The 21,059-nt window shown below is 44.0% G+C and overlaps 1 long non-coding RNA gene across 1 annotated transcript; it reads right to left on the bottom strand.

Annotated features, from left to right (window-relative positions):
• Positions 1 to 3,322: 3,322 nt before the first annotated feature.
• On the bottom strand, positions 3,323 to 8,769 carry LOC137153875 (uncharacterized). The gene is made up of 3 exons (XR_010919913.1): positions 8,689 to 8,769; positions 6,814 to 6,956; positions 3,323 to 3,466 (listed from the first exon to the last, which is right to left on the bottom strand). It is a non-coding gene; the product is annotated as an uncharacterized lncRNA (long non-coding RNA).
• Positions 8,770 to 21,059: the final 12,290 nt, after the last annotated feature.

Genomic DNA, 21,059 nt, shown 5'->3' with positions numbered 1-21,059 from the left:
GATTTATTCATCCCATGTTTCTCTTTATTTTTCTGCCAACGTCTGTTTTAAATGTCTGACTACAATTTTCAGTGGTTTTTGAAAGACCATTGCTTCCCACAGCTCAACATTTTTCCACAAATCTCATAAGCATTTGAGTGCTGCGCAGTTCAGACAAACTGTGCCCTGCCTTTATATTTATACCTCATGTGCACAAGAGAGCTCAGCGGTTCTTTGCTCAGGGTGTCCTACAAAAGTAAATGTCGACCTTTTTCAAGCATCACTGGGTGGAGGGCAGCTTTGTAAAAATGTTTTCATTTTCTTCAGCTTTGGTTTTGTACAAAGATTGGGAGAGTTCACCGAAATCACCGTGACAAATGTAAGCAGACACCAGTTAGGGATGAGTCTCCCAATCTTGCATTCATTACCGAAAGCTGGCCAGACTGCATTTGGCACAGTTGATTCTAGTTGGCTATTTGGTATAGTACCAGTTGACTGGGGAGAAGGCGGGAGGGAAGAGCTGTACTGTTTACATCCAGTCTGAAGTGCAGGAAGTCTCCTATCCCAAAGCCGGAGAGAACAGTGTGCTCATTTTTTGTGAGAGCCCCCAGGAGCGGTTAAGTCGTGGCTGGCTCTGGGGTATTCATTCCCCATTGCAGTGCAAAGTCCCCGTGCGAGCTGATGAAGCTCTTCACCAGAGACTCCTGGCGGTCGATGACTTTTTCCACGTTGATAATAAATGCAGCTGTGGATTTCACAATTATATTCCAGGTGACTATTTGCTCACCCCAGCTGGTCACAGTCTTGACCCGGAGCGTGGCATCTGGAAACTAGATCAGAGTCTTGGACTAACAATAATCTCCTGCATTTGGAGATTGGGGAGCATCTATCCATTTGGGATGAGAGATCTGTTTTCTTGGTCCACCTCAAAGGCCAGTGGAACCAGAATATTCCGAGGGGCCTCAAAGGAATACACTGTTCCTCCAACAGATCACTCTACTAATGGTTTGGTAGGCCTTATGCCTTAATCATCAGCAGTGCAATGACCCCGCCCTTTGCCGCCTTTTCTGACTTCACACTCACACGTCACTTCTTTGTTTTATTGCTGACCCAAGACCAATGATGCAGAAGGCAGGGCGGAAAGTGTATCAATAGCATAAGTCATGGGCTGAAAATGAGCATGTCACAAAGACAGTATAAATTCTTGTGCTGTCAGATCTCATCGACCCTGGTCAGTTTGGGAACAGCACTGTGACTGCACTGGGACAATTGAGGAGATTTGCTCCTAGAGCTGAAGGGCCAGATTCTGTAGATTGGACAGGCTGCACATGGCACAAGTCCAGAGGGGTAGAGCTCAAACTGGGATCCAATGGGACTTTTTGTGACCATGATTTGGCCCTTGATCTTTCCCAGATACAAATCTGGGCCTTCTGCCTGAGACATCGCCCAGATCCAGAGCGGTCTTCTGACTATGTAGGAGTTTTAACTGAAAGCCCTTTGCAGTGTACATACAGCCCCTCTCTCCATCTCTAACTGTAGTTCTGCTTCAAACTCTGTTCTTGTTACTTTCAGTTATTACATGCTTATCAACTGCACAGACGTCTCCTAGTATTGCTCTTAAATGTATCTATTCCAACAGTTTTCGTAAGCCTAACAATATAAATGATTGGCTCCTGAAGTGAAAGAAACACATTTTTCCTTTTTCATGTCACACCTACAGTAATTTCTGAAATGTTTGATGAATCCCGTCAATGCACTCTTGGTATGAAGAGGTTTTAAAATGCATATGAGAAAAGCTGTCTCCTCATAGGCCTCTCTCAATGCACTCTGACAAATATTATTTTATTTCCATTCCCTGCATCCTTTATGTAATTAAAAATTGGCATTTGAACAATAAACACAAATACTGATCCGTGGTGCAGTGCCTGTTAAATAGGTATGGAGGCATTTACCATCTTATCTCAATATCAGAAGAGGGAGACACACATTCAGGTGTTATGCCATAACAAGAGCATTAACATACCCTGCTGTGTACACAGCATTTTATTCATCAAATAGTGTCACAGGTAGACTGGCCCTTTGAGGGAGCAGGGTCTAATGCACTTGGACTGATCACCTGCTGCCCAATAGGACATAAAAGGAAGGCACCTGGGCCTTATAAAGGGGAGACAGCTGCAGAGAGAGGGCACTGGTAGGGAAGACTCCAAGCAGGAGGTGTTGGGAGGGCAGGAAGACAGACCTCAGGGAGGAGGGGCTGGGCCCAGCGCGGGACTGGGATGAAGACATAAGGCTGAGCTTTCTTTTGAAGGATTTTGTGCAGGACTTAATAAGCGGGACCTTAGAAGAGAAATGTTCTCAATATCTAGCTTGTGGACTTCTTAAGGGGGCCCTCAATGAAGGGGAAACTAAGGCACCAGGCTGCCAAGCCCCACTTGGCCAGAAGGGGGTGCTACAGAGCAGGCATGCCTTATGCCCATGACACTGTAGCGAACATTAGTAGCCCATTGACACGTCACCTGCTAAACAACCTACTACCTGCTGAACACGGCAGGGATCAGATCACTCCTAGGACTGGAAGTAGGCAATAAAAATCAATGCCGGAGGAGCTCTTGTTGCCTTTGCCACTATGGCATAACGGAGACTGAGCTGAAGCAGAGGGGGATCTGTTCCAGGGAGCTCTGGTGTGCTCATAGTCCCTGCATGCAATTACAGCCCGAGGATCAGTCGGGCATAAAGGTGGCCTTGCATGGCCTGAACCAAAGGTCTAGCTGAGAAACACAGGGTACTACGACATGATGCTCATGAGAGAGACTGTAACATATGCAATAGCAAGAAAGAACCAGGCAAGGTAACTTCTACAGCAGCATTATGGCAGTCCTAAGAAGAAAAGAGCTTTAAAAAAACATATTTTTCATTTTACATTTCCAAGGGGTTTTAAAAAATGTTTTAATAATACCTAGCTCTTTTGTAGAACTTATATTCATCAGCAGCTCTCAGATCACTTTACCAAGGAGGCCAGTATCATTATGTCCACTTCACATAAGGGGAAACTGAGGCACAGAGACTCGATGTGACTTGTCCAAGCTCCCCCAGCAGCCTGGAATAGAATCCAGGTCTTCAGAGTCATATACCAGTGCTCCAACTACTAGGCAATCCTGCATCCCTTATATTTAACAGCATCAAAATATCCTTCTAACAGTGTGAGAGCCATAGCGTAACTGAAAGCAACAGCATGCTCTTTATTGCAGACTCCTGACACTTCTATAGTTCTGGTTAGAAACATTATGTTAATGAAATAAAACTGGATTGAAAGCATTTTATTACTGAAATATGGTTTGCATTGAATAGAAACAGAACACGTTGATTTCCTTAGTACCATGTGCACTGAATTCCTCTTTAGCTTTATTTTCAAACTATTTGAAGAGAAAATGTCAATTCTATTACAGCTAGGAGATTTTTTTTCTTGGATACCATCTGGATGGGCAAACTGTGAAGGCATAAAAAAAACGTAAAGGGGTCAGATGAAGACAATGTGACTGCAAAAAAACAACAAGCCACACATGCGAAAACAATAATGCTTTGTTTCATGAAGACAGTTTGGCTAAAGGCTGTTAGGCAAATGGGTTATGATAACAATTTATAGAGGCCAGCAGTTAAAAATAAATACGTAATGTCGTGTAAAGTAGGGATGGATGGTAACTCAAACACCCAATAACACTTGTGACAGCCAACTACTTACAGGAAAAATATGACCCATTTAATCAAAAATGCCAGTTAAGTCTTTGATACCAGACCATAATCACATACAGAGCTCCTACTGAAATAATAAATGAAAGAGAGGAAAGGAATACCTTGCCCTTGAAGCTCTGAGCCTATTTATAAACCTTTCTCAATTGCTCACCACTTTTCTTCTTGACTCAGCTCACCACTAGCTGTGATATCTTGTTTGTAGACCTTTGCCCACTTTACTGGTAGATGCGTGGCTAAGTTTTGCTGATATTCACTACTGCCTGGGGGTCTGGATCCAGCAGTGGGCTCATGTCACGTGCATGCCTCCCAATCTGAAACAGTTACTCCAAACACTGATCCTAGGCCGATGCAGGCTGGTCACTAACAAGTTGCTGGTGATGATGCTATGCTGGATGGTCAGAAACACGTGTAACTCCTCTTACTGATCAGTTGGTGGTTCTAGATTTCGCTTGAATACATTTGAAATTAGTTAATGCTTGAATGTCTCTCTTGACAGCAGCAAGATTAATCTCACTGCTCTTCTGTTATACACAATCATTAAATTCAGAGGGATCACTGTTGGACTGTGAGCTTTGAGGGAGAGGGATGTCCTTCAATATGTGTGTGTATAGCTGCCTGTGGCCTGACCTGGCTGAAGCCTTTGGGCCGTAGCTTAATATAAGTATTTTTATGAATGCTTCAGGATGATTGAATGGCATATGTATAGTGTATCACCCTCTCCGTTCTTTCTGGATTCCTCTGTGTGGTTGTGTAACTTTTGTTCTCCCAAAGGCCCTCTGCCATAACCTCCCCTCCGTATTAATGCAATGAAGAGAGTTGGGGAATGGAGCAAAGCACGCTGCTTTTAGTTCCTGCTGGACAGTGGAGCTTGAGACTGAACTGTAATACAAACTGAATCACCCACTGTTGCAAATTTGGCTGCCTCTTGAGCCCCCTGCTTCTCCTTTATTAACAAATGCACTTGGGCTGGTTGAGTTATTCATTGCAAATAATTCACCAGACCAAGCAAGACCTGGGATTTTTTTTTCTGTCTGAATTATTCACGAATAAACCTTGTATTTTTATTGATTTACGTGTTGTTAGCAGCTGTTCAATAAACAGTCTGGGAATATATGAGGCAATGGGTTGTCTGAGCTGTTTGCTTTGACTGTCCTTGGCTATTTGTTTTTTGTGGTTGGTCACCTAAGTTGCATGTTATGGCTTCTACTCTTTGATGGGATGCCTGAAACTTTATGAGCAGCAGGAAGGGGAAGAGTGACCATTCTGTCCCACAAATGCCTCCCTTTGTTAGAGAAGCAGCCATTCCGCAAACATTCTGCCAACAAGGCCCTGTTTGCACAAACCAAGCAGAACAGGGGCATGTAACTGGTAGAACATAACAGCCATCCACAATTAAGCAAATATTTTGCAGCAGGCATTTAATCAGCCACATTGCTCATATTAGGCCAGTCAAGTTACAAGAAAGACATGAGTTGGGTGATCCTTTCCAAACTACACAGCCTCCGCCCCAGCACATTGTTAAAAATTTGCAACTCCCAAGATTTAAATCCTGGGCAGACAAATCTATAATAAAAATGCTGATGCCATCTTTTTTAAAAGCATGTTTACAGTATTAAAATTATATTTCTTGTTTCAAATGAGACAAATACAGCATAAGTTAAAAAACACAGATAAGTGCATTATATACTTCTGAGTGCGCAGAACACTTAAGAACTGGACATTCCAATTGCACATTGGCTGTAATACATTCTTTGATAACATTAGTGTCTGAACAGTTCAATCCTCTCCAGAGCCACTGATGGGGTGGGAGGTATGATGGTCCTGTGATTAAAGCACAGGGCTGGGCATCATGAGATCTGAGATCATTTCTTGGCTCTGCCATGGAGTTCCTGTAGACATTAGGCAAGTCATTTAATCCTTAGGCGCTTGGTCGTAGATATTTAAAAGTGTTTAAGCATCACGACACTTACATGTGGAAATCGTATTTTCAAAAGAGACTTAGGCCCAGACTCTCAGTGATATTTAGGCACCTAACTCCCATTGATTTCAATAGGAGTTATGTACCTAAATACCTTTGACGATCTGAGCTGTAGGTGCCTAAATGTCATTGACAAAATACCTTAAAAATCTGGGTCTTAATTTATAAAATGGTGGATACCCATATAAGCCTTTAGACAGAAGCAATGGGTTCTAACTTATGTTGGCAGTTTTCTTCTGTCACAGTTTTGTAGTTGTAGGAACTGAGTACTACAACAGGCTCCAAACAGTCATCTTGTTCCTCAGTTCAGTTACACTCCTTGTACCTCATATGCTCTTAAACTACACTCCCATGGCTAGAATGGATTTTTATTTTTAAAATGACTGGATTTTTCTTGTGCACAGTCTGTCCATATTGCCATGTCTGTGCATTCTTTATAGAAGTGCTGGAAAATATAAAGGGCCAAATTCTTGGCTGGTGTAAACTGGAGCAATTTCACTTGAGTCCATGAAGCAGCAGCTGTTTACATCAGAGAAACTGGCCTGATGTGTATCCTAGCATCATTCGGTTGTTTCTCTTGCTCATGCCATGAATTTAGCTGGTGAAATAGTCTGCTTTAAAGAGGGTTTCTCATCAAGGAGGATGCTGTGTTATGGAAAAGAGCGATAGCTCCCACTCTTGTTCAAGGGGCCACCTGCATATCTGGGAACAAATTAGAGGACTTCAAGGACACTTCAGTCATGGGTAGTTCGGAACAGATAACACTCTGCTGCTAAAAAAATGAGTGTGTTCTGGGAAAGGCTCTTTGCAACGTAAATTCTGAGGTTGCAAAAATAGCCAGATTATCTCAGAATAATGAATCTCCGATTGCTATTGTGTTTTTAGAACTCTACAGCTCTTCACCATGCAGAATGACTGCAAGTGCCATTTCCCACTTCTTTATGAACATGTTTTAGCCATAATAGAGGGGAGATTAAATTGACTCCTCCACTCTCCTCTCCTCTGTCTGTATAATCTGCAGACCCTGGTGTTATTTCTGGTTAGGCGATGCTCAGGCTGCTAAGGACGCCTTTGGCTTGCTCTCGGATAATGAGAGATTTGCTCACCTTTGCATTCAAGGGCACAGCCATGACTGATACCTTCCTGATTCTCAGCAGATGACCACAAACACTCCTGAAGATGGTTCTATTCACAAACGCCAGGCCTCTGTTTGGACATCACACTTCTGCAGACATCTCTGCTCTTGACACTGATGAAAGGGTAGGGTCATTTTGGTAAGGTTCTACTGAGTGACAAGCCAAATGTTAGGTACTCTGCATTCAGACTCATTCATGGAACTTACACCTCTGCGTGCAGTTCCCTAACCACCTGAACACAGATTTAAAGTCAAGGAAGAAAAGTTTCTTCGACACAGTGTCGAAGAGCCTGGCCTAAGGCTGAATTTTGCCTGTTGAATATATGTATCGTAAAATGCAATGTTTAAACGGTGCAGTTCAGAGAGGGGTGAAGAATGGAATTAGCCCTTATCTTTAGCCCCAGCAATTACTAAAGTACTCACCAGTAGTGGACCAAAGTCTGACACTTTACCATGGACATACTACAGTATTCTTGCCTCCAAACACTGCAGTATCTGTTTGTGAAGGAGTTTTATTGAATAATAAAATGAAAATGAAATGAATACTGAAAAAGAATGGTAAAAGGTGATTGCAAATACTGGGTTGTTCTGAAAATATCTAGGTGATCTGGAGCACATTTTCCATTAATCTTTAATGGACTAAAAGTCTTAAAATATGCAGCTAAGTGTTTCAAAGTGACTTTGTGAAATGTCCTCAACAGAGACATTTTATTAAATCTGATGCAGCACATAACTAATTTAACCCTTTCTGAAAAGGACAAAATGTGGAAGTCAACCAAAAAGTTCCTTTTTCAGCCCCGCCGCTCTGACTGGATTCTAATACCTGACTGATTGACTGGGTATTTATATGTAAGTTCGGTCAGCATTTCAAATGTCCAAAGTCCAGTAAGGTAATGACAAAGGAGAATTGCTTAACCAGTGCATGCTCAGTCATCCTCTCCACTGCCTCTCACTCACATGAAAATTGTGGTAATCGTGTTCAGTTTTGGGTGGATTCGTTCACTGCACATTCTTCATCAGTTCCAGTGGACTAAGATTCTAGCAGCTGAATGTGATAGTTGCATATCTTTTTGTGACTTAACAAGCCAAACTGCCCCCCCCCAGCCCTGAGTGGTCATCCTGCTTTGGCTGCCCGTGGTCCTACATGCTGGATGTACAGAGCCAATGTGTCTCATCTCATCCCAGTGAGGCAATTCTGCCACAGTCTAGTTAACAAGCTGTGCTGGACATTAGTGCAGTTTAAACTTTCCTCCTCCATGATCTGTCCCAGTTAAAATGTAGTCCTCCTGACAGCGCTGCATCGTGTCAGGACACTTCCCCGCTTCTGGGGCAGCAAAAGTCACTTGTAATAAGTTCCAATCTACTGGAAACAAGAGGTCCCCTGCCCCTTCACAGGCTATGCCCAGGATTGCCAACTTCCCTCTCAGTCCCCCTCCCGGCTTCCTCACAAGAGACTGTCTTGCTGACTCTGATTCTCTTCTTTCAGAAGAGTCCTTCCCTGGCTGCAGTCTCTGTTCCTTACGGAGCTCCCTCAGCCTGCTTATGAGGCCCAGATATCTAATGGATCATCACCTAGCTGGGCCCCATCTGGCTGGGAGGAAATTGATCTGTCACCCCACAGGTGTGGCAGTTGTTTCTAATTGGGGATTATTCCCCTTCTATCGCTGGTGCTGGGGGAGCCCCATCACATTTCCACACAGTGGAATTCCTCCAGAAACTCAATGGCCTTCTGCAAGCTGTGTGAGTGAGTCTGGTCATCCCCAGAAGCTTGGCGGTGCAGGGTAAGTTGTTTTCTGACATTAATCACCTTGCTGACATGTTTTGGCTATGCAGAAGTTTCACTTACATTTGTGTCTGGAATTAGGATTCATTCCTCTTTTAAAAAGCTGAAGGGCAAAAATGAAATCAGTAAAATCCAGTATGTCCCATTATGTTGAAAATATATCCCAGAATGTTGAAAAATGGAAAAGTGTTTGGAAGAGAGCCACCAGAATGATTTGAAGTCTGGAAAACCTGCCTTATAGTGAGAGACTTAAAAAGCTCAGTTGATTTAGTTTATCCAAGAGAAGGCTAAAAAGTGACTTGATCACAGTCAATACAAGGGGAAGAGATTTTGGATCAGAGGGGGCTCTTTAATCTAGCCGGAAAAGGTATAAGAAGTATCAATGACTAGAAGTTGAAGCTAGACAAATTTAGACCAGAAATAAGGTGCAAATTTTTAACAGTGAGAGTAGTTAACCATTGGAACAACTTGTCAAAGGATATGGTGGTTTTTCCATCACTTGAAGGCTTTAAATAAAGTCTGGGTGTTTGCTCTAGCTCAGATGGAAGTTATAGACGCGGATGCAGAAACTGCTGGGTGAAATTCTGTGGCCTGTGTTATGCAGGAGTCAGACTATATGACACTAATGGTCTCTTCTGGCCTTAAAATGTGAGTTGATATATTGTCCAACTTCCTTTTCCATGATATTGTTTGAAATAGGTTGGTGTTCCAAGTTACATGCAGTGGGATAGGTTTTCTACTCAAATTCGCAGGTGGATTTGTAGGCCTTCCAACATGATCGAATATAAATATTTATTACTAATAACGATGCTATAATTCCCATTGGCATCAGTAGGGCTTGCACACAAATGCTGGCAGAGAGAGAAGATTCCCTATAGAATTCTGTGCTATTATTCTGTGCTATTATTATTACCTCTAATAGCAGGAACAAGAATTCCTCTGGGCTGCGGCTGTCTGGGTGAGATGTACAGTTTGAAGTTGGTGTGGATAATAATTACAGCTATGCTAAGTTTTCACAAATCTGAAACCATTAAAAACTAAGTGCCTGTTCATTGGAAGGGCCAACAACCTTCTGGGTGAAACTAGATCCTGTTTCAAGCAGGGCCTGGTTTGATTTACAGGTTCAGATGCAGGCCATGCAAAACCTCAGAGGGCTTTTGTATGAGCCCTGTTGAAATATGGTGGTGGTTTTAGATGAGCTTCTGTTTGAGGCCTGAGGTGCATATGAACCGGAAGCACACAGGGAAATATGGAGCAGGGTGGGGGACAGATAGGGTGAAATTTACATGGGTTCAGACTGAAGAAAATGGCTACAACTCCCCACTGAAAAGTGGTGCTGTGGCTACAACTACAACTTAAGTCAACATTTTATGTCGCTCAGAGATGTGAATTAGCCACCTCCCTGAGCGAATTAATTTATGCCATTTTAGCGCTGTCCACAGGAGGAGAGCTCCTGCCGACATAGCTACCACTGCTCACGGGGGCTGGAGTAATTAATCCAATGGGAGAGCTCTCTCCTGTCAGCTTAGAGCAGCTACACAGAGCGCTTACAGTGGTGCAGCTGCATCGGTACAACTGTGCCACGGTAAGCTCTCCAGCGTGTATCCACTTATACTTAGCTGTGTTGCTGCCTATCAAGGTTAGAATCTGTTCTAATCTCTATCCTTGCACAGCCTTTCAATAAATCATACTAGCTTATGTGCAGATATTTTTGCTGGATCTGGTGCAAACCAAAGCACCTGACCTGGCTGGTGGCAAAAAACCCAAACCTGGTAACCCTGTCAGTGTTTTGTTTGCTGAGATGGGTATTTCTGAAATGGACATTTGCTGCCTAGCTCAGATCTAGGTAATGTGATTCTCGCTAGCTGCATGCAGCTGTTAAAATAGATTTTTATATTTACTTTAATTCAGTAGCAACGAGCCCTTCCGAGGAAGGACGTGAAATGAAAACAATATAGCTAGAACAGACATACAGAATGAGTCACTGCACTGCCATTCCAGCTAGTAGCTGGAGGAGGAATCCATTAGAGAATAGGAACAGAAAACTGAGAGGCAAATTTACTCAGGCCACTTCCTGAACGTCTGCCTAAAAAGGGGTGGTCAGACAGGGTACAGGATTCACTCCCCCTTCAACACCCCTCCACCCCCACACACTCCATATGCTGTCTACAGAGGAAGCATTCCAGAGTGGGTCCTGGATTGAAGGAGCCAGATCTACCCCTTGTAATGTATGTCCCTTATATCTTCCCCTCCTGAAATTGCCCGTTCTGAGTAAACTTCCTGGGTTATCTGGCTGTGGAATACAAGTCAATATTAATAGTGCTTTTAGCAACATAAATGAGCACTCATATCTACTCAATAATTCATACAGGTCTGAATTTGGCCTAGAAATACCTGTCTAAATTGTGCCTTCAGATTCTGTCCACAGCACCCATTGGCTTCTCTGGAAATTGTGCACGCATAACCAAGAGCTAGAAGTGGGTGGGAACCAGATTTTCTATTTCGTGGGAAATTTCATGAATAAAAAAAAAAAAAAATTTATAGAAAAGAACAACATCCAAATTGAAATATCCCATGATATGACATTTCAAAAAATATTTCAGATCATTAAAACCAAAATTTTATTCCAATTTTTAACTTTTTATAATAGAAAGTGAAAAGTTTTGAAACAAAGTCATTTCAAATGAAAAACAGAAACGTTCCATTGCAAAACGGTTGCCACGGAAAGCTTGGACCTTATCAGAACGTTTTTCTTTTTTCTCTGCAGTGTAATTTTGCTGAAATCGACGTTTCCAGGACATGCTTTGCTTTTGATGAATCGGTATTTTTTGATGGAAAAATACTCTGTTTGGAAATTCCCAACCAGCCCTGCCTAGGGCACATCTCCCACGTTCTTCCCTCTCGTGATCACCTTTTCACCCAGGAGGTGTTATCTGCATTACTTGCAATAGTGTGGCTCTTCAGACTCAGGGGCCTAGGCATGTGGGATGTTTTCATAGAGTTGGAAGGGACCTCAGGAGGTATCTAGTCCAACCCCCTGCTCAGAGCAGGACTAACCTCAGCTAAATCATTTCAGCCAGGGTTTTGTCAAGTCGCAGCTTAAAAACCTCTAAGGATGGAGATTCCACCACCTCCCTAGGTAACCCATTCCAGTGCTTCACCACCCTCCTAGTGAAAAACTTTTTCCTAATGTCCAACCTAGACCTCCCCCCTGCAACTTGAGACCGTTGCTCCTAGTTCTGTCATCTGCCTCCACTGAGAACAGCTTAGCTCCATCCTCCCTGGAACCCCCTTTCAGGTAGTTAAAGGCCGCTATCAAATCCCCCCTCATTCTTCTCTTTTGCAGACTAAACAAGCCTAGTTCCCTCAGCCTCTCCTCATAAGTCTTGTGCTCCAGCCCCCTAATCATTTTTGTTGCCCTCTGCTGGACTCTCTCCAACTTCTCCACATCCTTGTTGTAGTGGGGGGCCCAAAACTGGACACAATACTCCAAATGCAGCCTCACCAATGCCGAATAGAGGGGAATGATCACTTCACATGATCTGCTGGCAATGCTCCTACTAATGCAGCCCAATGTGCTATTAGCTTTCTTGGCAACCAGGGCACACTGCTGACTCATCTCCAGCTTCTTATCCACTGTTACCCCCAGGTCCTTTTCTGCAGAACTGCTGCCTAGCTCGTCGGTCCCCAGTCTGTAGCTGTGCATGGGATTCTTCCGTCCTAGGTCAGGACTCTGCACTTGTCCTTGTTGAACTTCATCAGATTTCTTTTGGCCCAAGCCTCCAGTTTGTTTAGATCCTTCTGTATCCTATCCCTATCTTCCAGGGTATCTACCACTCCCCCCAGCTTAGTGTCATCTGCAAACTTGCTGAGGGTGCAATCTACCCCATCCTCCAGATCATTGATGAAGATGTTGAACAAAACCGGCCCCAGGACCGACCCCTGGGGCACTCCAGACCACGAAGGGGTTCTGTCACTGCCTGCTGTGTAACTTTGAGTGCTTTAATGCCATGCTACTCTGGCTAAGAGTTCTAACACTAATAGCCAGCCAGCATAAAGATCTACACCCTGACTTGCACCAGCCTAGTTACTCCTTGCAGGGGGACCCTGATAGCCCTTCTGGTCCCAAGTCTCCCCAGAGCCATCCCCTGAGTTCTAACTCTCAAATATCACCCCCAAAAGAGTGAAACCTGCCCCAAGTTATCAGTTCCTTTAGCGCACACACTGCACATTGTTTACACAACATAGATTAAAAATGAAAAAGTGAGGAAAAGCAACACAGGCAAGTTACACAGAAAATAAACGTAAAGCTGCAACCTCAGACTTCACACGTGTGTATTACAGTATTGCCAACCCCAAATGTCCAAAAATCATGAGTCAGGCTCACCAAAAAAATCACGAGATTGACTTTAAAATCACGAGATCATGTAAAAATAACAGATGTGGAGTTCTTTGTATTAGACTTCTGCTTTTTGAGCCTTTAGGATGCATTGGGGTCACATTTTGAACCTTTTTCCACAGCCATGAGGGCTAGAACTTGGGTGTAAACAGCTAGCCTGGGAGGTACCCATTCCTTCCTGATTCCTTCACCCCCTCTTGTGAGGGGCTGCTGCAGTTGCATCACTATGACTGTTGCACCAGCATCCGTATTACAGATCTCCTGATGACTGTCAAGTTCAGAACATGACCTACTGGCTTTCATAAAAGACCTTACCTGACATAATTATATGCACAATAACATGGTTTATAACCATTTGATTCAATTGTTTACTCTTTGGGATTTAGACTCCATGTTCTCCCCTGGGGGTGCCTGGACTCTGATTGTCACAGCATGTGACTGAGGCAGGTTGTTCTCCTTGATCTTACTTATCCTTTTACACCAGGTAGAATGTGGAGCCAGATTCTGCCAAATAGCTCAGGCTCATCGACCAAAGATGTTCTCATACAGCTGTATTTTGCCCCTTATTGGATTAATATATCTTCCCTCAGTGCTAATGCTATGTTAAATATACACATTTCCCAGAAAAATACTGAATTGTTTTCTCATTTGTGTGTGTAGTCAATGATATAGTTATGATTGCAGTGGCATATGGAAAGTATTGTTTTTATGTGGCATGCAGATTTATCATTACCAAATTACCACGGTGTTAAACACTAGGAATTATACAGACGTTTGAAACCTGTATCATCCACACTAAAAAAAATCATCTTTATTTAGTATCTTTCTAAATCGAAATTGAAGGGCTTAGCTCATGTTCCTTTTTTTGACAAGAAAACAAGAGTGAGCGAGTGCATTCCAGTTTGTGGAGGAGCTTTTCTGAGCTGGACGACTGGAAACCATCTCTTTGACCCTGGCAACTGATTCTGAACGGAGAAGAGGAGGGAGGTCACTCTGCGACCATGGCTCAGATTTTAAAAAACAGGAGGGAGAAGTGAGACTCCTCACTCCATATTTAGACTCTGGGCTGTGTTTGTGAAAGGCTGAGCACCCAGCTGCTCCCTCTGGCCTCAAATGTTCTCTGACCTCAGCGGGGTTGCTGGGTGTCAGCAAGCTTGAAAGTCAGGCGCCTAACACTGGACTCAGAAGTCTATCTTTAACTTGCTGGTTATAAAAGTCTTGGCCCATGTCTGCCATTCTGGGCAAGGAAACTACAGGAACAGCAATCTACAGTTTGCTTGGTGTTTGTATAACTATAGAATCCTGAACCTATTCTCTCTACCTTATATTTACTGTGCAGCATCCTTTCCTGAAAAAGGAAACATTCAGAACATGAATGTTCCTTTACTTAAAATAGCGCATTCAGGGCCTGATCCCGAGAGGTACTGAGCACCCACAACTCCCACTGATTTCTGAATCAAACCCTAAAGGCACAGACACCAAAGTGCTGTTCACAGCAATATGGTAGTGCTAGGATCACCTGGAAAATTATGTGCATTGAGTACTGATGTTTACAATGACTCCCAATACTGAATGAGCTGAGAGTAAAATTCATGGTACACACGTAGCACTAGACTGGTTAATAAGTGTTTGCAGGACTGGACCCATTCCTTGGCTTGCTATCTTGTTAGTCTGCTGTTCTGATGTGTCACTAAGTAGTTTTACAGAACTGGAAAGTATGGAAGGAAGCAAATGAGGATGCACCGTGGGGGATGGGTCAGAGTGAACAGCTGAATGGAAGGTTGGTCTTTAGGAAATGAAATAATTTTGTCCCAGTTCATCCAGGTTCATGTGTATTTATATTTATTGCTGAAGTGGTCTCAGACAGGAGTCCCTTGGTGAGGGTATTAGGTGGGTTGTACCACAGCTGCAGAGAGATTGAATGCAGGTTACTATCAATAACTCTGGGTGCCAGAGCCTGCTTCCACTAAGGTCACAATTTGCATCAAAAGGAGCAAGAATGGGTTGGAAATTCACTGCTGTCTAGATTCACCTCGTAGGGTGAGATTCTGTGTTGCGCCTCGTAGACGACTCGGGAGGAGAAGTGCCTTAAGCCACCTCTGAACCCTCCTAATCCTGGGCTGCTCCAGAGGAATAGACCCCAACGTAATGTCTAAGACTGCAGTGTAATGTAGACAAGCTCTAGGGCCTGCCGTAAGACCAGAGCTACACTTGGAGCTAGGGATATGATCCCCAGCTCACACAGACATGCTCTTGCTAGCTCTCATCAACCCATCAGGTGACAAACAGTAGGATAGCCATGGTGGCATAGGCTGAGCACGTACCCACTAGGTTCAGGCAGGTTTGCACAATTGGCCAAGCTGCTCACTGCTGCTCACATTGCCCCGGCTACTCTACTGTCGTTAGCTTGCTAGCTCAATGAGAGCTTGTGTGAGAATGTCTGTGCGAGAATCATCCCCAGCTCCAAGTGTGGACATGCCCCACGTTACGGCAGTCTCCCTAGATGGCCCTGTGGGTGGCAGAGCTGCCCACAATCTCCAGGACACTGTGGACAGTGCCCCTATGCTGTGCCTGCCCCTGGGGAATTCTGTCCTGGTTCCTTGGAGTACAGTTCCTGCCCCATATGCCACCACAGCAGCTTGTCGGGGCTAGGGCAGAACTTGGCCCTAGTGATTTACTGAGATATCCGCTATTGACCCTCTTTGATTACAGTGAATATTTTGCAAAGAGGCGACGACTTTAGGAGCCAGAAGAAAAAAATGGACCAGAGTTAAATGCCTCTGGGAGACCCTCTTGATACAGGATAACTTATAGATTGCAGGTGCTGGACAAGGCAGGTTTTAATTGGAGCAAGGAATGCAACATCTCATCTCATTTGCTGAGAATGTCAGAATGGCACGTCTGCACCCAGCAAAGCGAGGAGTTTGAGCTCTTGGCCTGCCTGCTGGCACACTGAAGGGCATATTGTGTTTGATCATTTCTGGTGCAACTACTGCCAGTTGGGAACATTAGTCTGGGTAAATGTCTGTAGCCAGCTGAGGACATATTAGAAATATTAAGATTCTGCCCAGAGCTCACTGACCCTCCCTTCTGCCTTCAGGCAAAGGATGCCTTAAAAAGAATCCGAAGAAGGGGAGAAAAGTGATTTTTGTTTTGTTTTTTCCTGTGCTCATCCTGAAATAGAGTGTGTAATTCAGACACGAGAGCAAGCCGCATTCTCTCTTTTCTTGGCTAAGCCATTCAGCCCCCTGCCATTTCGCATAGCTCTCGGCAGCCGCATGCACCCACAGCATAATGTCGTTTAGCTGCCCTGGAACAACTTTCGGGCTATATTCATTTTAATGAATATCATCAGCTCTAAGAGCATAGGTCATAAATAATCCAGACGCAAATTATACTCTTGGTCTAATTCAGTTACATCCTTAAATTGTATGTTTCCTATTTCCTTCTTGAGGACAGCAGTTTTATCCTCTCTAAAGAGCTGAACATTTAACCTTTCTGAGATGTCAGGTGTTTTGTGTATAGAGGAGGCAAACTAAGGGCTATTTGTGTGTGGATTAAAATGCTATATGGCCCTATGGAAGTGATTCAGAGCCCAAATCTTCAAGTGCTCCAGGGCTGACTTCCTAGTTCTGCCTGAAAAGAAGTGCAGGATCAAGTCCTAGTTGCAGTTTCAGCTAATCACTTCTGACTAATTACACAGGGGTCAGGGGTGGGCTCAGTGGCACAGGATAAACATTTTTGGAATTTCTGAGTCACACTCACCCCAGCTGGTGTTCATCAAACCGATCCTTGAGTTCAAATCACTGGCTGGTTGAGCTGAGAAGTACCATGGGTGGAGAAAGGCCAAACCCACAACTATTTAAATGGTTCCAGCACAGGATCCGAACCACCCTTGGTTGTAGTTTTGCACAAATGAATGCTGGCCAATTAACTTCTGGAAAAAAAATGAGATTAGTACTTGGAAGCTCTTCTATAGACTTCCTCATTTTGCAGTACTTCAGGCATTCCACATCAGGCTGTGGGTGTGTCTGTATCTTTTAAAAAAAAATCACAGGTTATCTGCTTGAGCAATTACTTTATTATAGGCAGTAATAGCATGAGATTGGTCTGACCCAGTATGACAAATCATCCAACTAGCCCAGTATCCTGTCTTTCAATAGGGGCTGGTGCCACATGCCAGATGCTTCAGAGGGAATGAACAGAACAGGGCAATTTATCAAGTGATCCATCCCCTGTTGTCCAGTTCCAGCTTCTGCCAGTCAGAGGTTTAGGGACACCCAGAGCATGGGGTTCCATCCCTGACCATCCTGGCTAATAGCCATTGATGGACCTATCCCCCATGAACTTGTCTAATTCTTTTTTGAACCCAATTATACTTTTGGCCTTCACAACATCCCCTGGCAATGAGTTTCGCAAGTTGACCATGCGTTTTGTGAAAAAGTACTTTGTTTTAAACCTGCCGCCTATTAATTTAATTGGGGGAGCCCTGTGAAGGGGTAAATAACACTTCCTCATTCACTTTCTCTGCACCATTCCATGATTTCATAGACCTCTAGCATATCCTTCCTCAGTCATCTCTTTTCTAAGCTGAACAGTCAGTCTTTTTAATTGCTCCTCATATGGAAGCTGTTCCATAGCCCAAATCATTTTTTGTTGTCCTTCTGTATCTCTCTGAGGAGGAGCGACCAGAACTGCATGCAGAATTCAAGGAGTGGGTGTGCCATGGATTTGAGTAGTGGCATTATGATATGTATAGTCTGATTATCTGTCCCTTCCCTAATGCTTCCTAACAATCTGTTAGCTTTTTTGACTGCTGCTGCAAATTGAACAGATGTTTTCAGAGAACTATGCAGCTCATTTATACCCATTACTTTGTATGTATAGTTGGGATTATTTTTTCCGAAGTGCATTACTTTGAATTTATCAACATTAAATTTCATCTGCCATTTTGTTGCCTAGACTCCCAGGTTTGTGAGATCCCTTTGTAACTCTTGGACTTAACTGTCTTGAATAATTTAGTATCTTCTGCAAACTTTGCCACTTCACTGTTCACCCCCTGTTTCAGGATGAGGATTTAGAAAACAATGTGCTGCGTAGAAAAGTGTGATGAGCCTGTTTTATTCTGCATTTTTCATGAGGCAGAGAAGCAAAACAGCTTTGCAAACCTTGAACATGATGATTTACACATGTGCTTGGAAGTCTGAGTGCTGCATACCTGACTTTGGTTCAGAAAGAGCACTTTGGTCTAGTTTAGCAATGAGAAGTGATTGGCCTCAACGATCTGGAGCTTAGTTTGTGTATTGAGGGCACAGAAGTCACAGAGCTGGGCAAAAATCAAAATTGCCATCTCGCAGGAAATTCCGATAGTTCAATATTTGTTTTTGTCAGGACAACAAAAAATCCGGATGAAAAATTGAGATATTGAAATATTTACAGAATGAAAAGTTCTAAAAAACTTTAATTTAGAAATGACAAAATGTTTTGGCATTTTTTATATAAACTAAACATTTTGATAGTCCCAAATTGAAATGAACCATTCAGTTTGTTGAACTGACCTGGAAATGAAACATATTGTGGTGCATTGCCTCATGGGAGTTGTGCTTTGGATTTCTGATGTCTCGATTCTCCCTACATGCTGGGCTCATTGGCTGGACACCATCCCATTTGGTCAGAGGGGAACTGCATTGCATCTTGGAACTGGCCTGGGATTCTAGTTTATAGGAGATAAATGGGGGCATCGGGGATTCCAACTACATCTCCCATAGGCATTTCCCCATAGGAACCTACATTTTAATGTAGAACTTGATGGTTTTCTTTTGTTCTTTACAGCCATAGCTGGCTTAGGACCTGCCAACAGGAGAGATGTCTCTCGCCACCCCAGGCAGTGACTTCGCTAGGAAAACAGGTGTGTCTTTAACCAGTATTAATCTCATTTGTGTTACAGGCCTAGTGAGGACAAATCAGTTGTAGTTTTAACCTGTGTTAGCTGGTTGAGATAAACCCTCATTTCCACCTCCCCCATCCTCTTTCCTTCCCCCTCCCGCCCAAACCTCCATCTCAAGTTGAGTCCATCTCGAGCACCATTGGTGTACGTGAGAGGATATTACTGACCGAGCATTCTGGGAGGGGTCCACAGCGTTGCAATTTGCTCCCCTACCAGTTCCCCAAACTAGCCTGAATCTTCTGGCCTTCAGGGCCCACTGCACAGCTCCTCTTTTCCCTGAGCATTTGAGAACAGGAGCAATGGTAATAGTGAGGGACGGGGATTGTTCGAGGCAAAGAGATTAGTGGTGGGTTTCCTTATGTTACTGCAGTCAAGGTGTATCTTTGTCAGTGGCACTGGGCACTTGCGGATGGGTGCCCTTTATAGCATTCCTATAAACATAAATACAGGAAAGAGATGGATGGAAGATTTTATAGCTTTGTCCCTTCCACAAGAGCACTACCCAGCATGCCTGGGCTAACTCAAAAAGCTTCCCTTGGGGAGAGGAGCTGCTGTCTTTGTTGAATGTTGTCAGAAACTTTTTAACCATCTGCCTAGTTAATTTCTGAGCCATTCATTGGATAACTTCAAAAGTCACGAAGTGCAAATCTTTGCAGGAGCTGAGGATGTTATGGACCCAAAGGGGAGCATAGCACTGTTATCTTTTTCCTATCTAACTAACCTTACGGGATAGGAATTCTGGGAACGATCTTCTCATTGACATCCTGCTGGGGAAATGTACCTCGGGGTGCTAGGAAGGGAACCTGGCTGGACAAAATGCAGCCTGCAGGGAAAAGCAAACTGATCCAAGTGACAGAAGGAAAGTGCACTGCCGGGAGAGGCGGCGGCAACTGTAGTTTGCACTGGTGTGTGTCTCTCTGTCTCAGTCTGTGTGTGTTTGCTCAGCATGTCGCTTCTTCTCAGAGTTACTTTGCTACGTGTGCAGTGGGGTTGGGAACAGAAGAACAAAAGTTTCTAACATGGAGAAATAAGGAGTATACTGTGGTGCATCGTGTACTTCACAGTTCCAGTCCAACAACAAGGGTGGTATAGGCTGGGACCAGGTCTTCTCCTGGGCTCAGCACTGCAGCCAGATTTTTATATGCTGTGAGTATCAGACTGAACATGACTCTAGGCCGGTCATATCTGAGATGAGTGAAGAAATCTCACTCCTTCCTTGTGTCCATCTATTCCTTTCCCTCTCCCTGGTCTGGCTTTTGTCCCCTCCTCATTAGAACGAGGCAGCTTCCTGCTCCCTGCCTGGGTGCCGCTACTAGGGCCCTGCTGCACCCCTGCCCAGAGCAGCTAGGAACAGCCATTCCAGGGAAGCCGGCTTCACCCTGGTAGCCCCGGACTGGGCTGTGCTCCCTGGCTCTGCAGGGATGGCAGGTGTGCAGTTTGACGAGCACCAGGAGCTGTGAGGGGATGAAACATGCTCAGTTGCTCTGTGCAGATAGTGGCACCAGCAGCTGTGAAAGCCTCAGGCCTGCTCAGCGAGAGCAGACCCTCCAAGGAGTTTAGCTGCCAAAACAGAAGACATCTCTACTGAACTGTGCGAACTGCAGTTTTTCAAAGGCTGATAACTTGGGCAGATTTAGAGGGACGTTCACGGGGATGACAAAAGCCACATCCCCGACACACAGGCTGTGCCCTACCAGATGTCCAGTCGCTGCTCCAAAGCACCAGGAGCACGAGAGCGTTTCAAAGAAAAGGTTAGGCAAAAAAAAAAAAAGTGTGGTTTTTTTTCCCTATCCGCAGTCTGAGAACTGGCTCAACTGTTTTGGCTGAAATAAAAAAAAACCCAAACAACCTAAGGCAGATATCTGTCATGAAAAGCTTCAGCCCAAACAATCAAAGTTTGGCTAAGTTGGAAAAAACTGGAAACAGGGTCTTATAATGGGAAATGACAGGCAACCTTAACAGATTAAAACGTTTTATTAGGAAATGTTTAAGCACAAAACAATAAAGCGATAGTCAGGGTTCAAAAAGCATAGCAATACAGCATCCGGGGATGACACGCAGTGGGGGGGAATGGGGGCTGATCGAGGA

This window comes from Emydura macquarii, unplaced genomic scaffold (genome assembly GCF_026122565.2).
Source record: "Emydura macquarii macquarii isolate MOO-44397 ecotype Brisbane River unplaced genomic scaffold, CSIRO-AGI_Emac_v2 contig_1253, whole genome shotgun sequence".
NCBI classification, from domain to species: Eukaryota; Metazoa; Chordata; order Testudines; family Chelidae; genus Emydura; species Emydura macquarii.
Note: the sequence above shows the minus strand (reverse complement) of the source record. Positions and strands in the feature narration are given on the sequence as shown.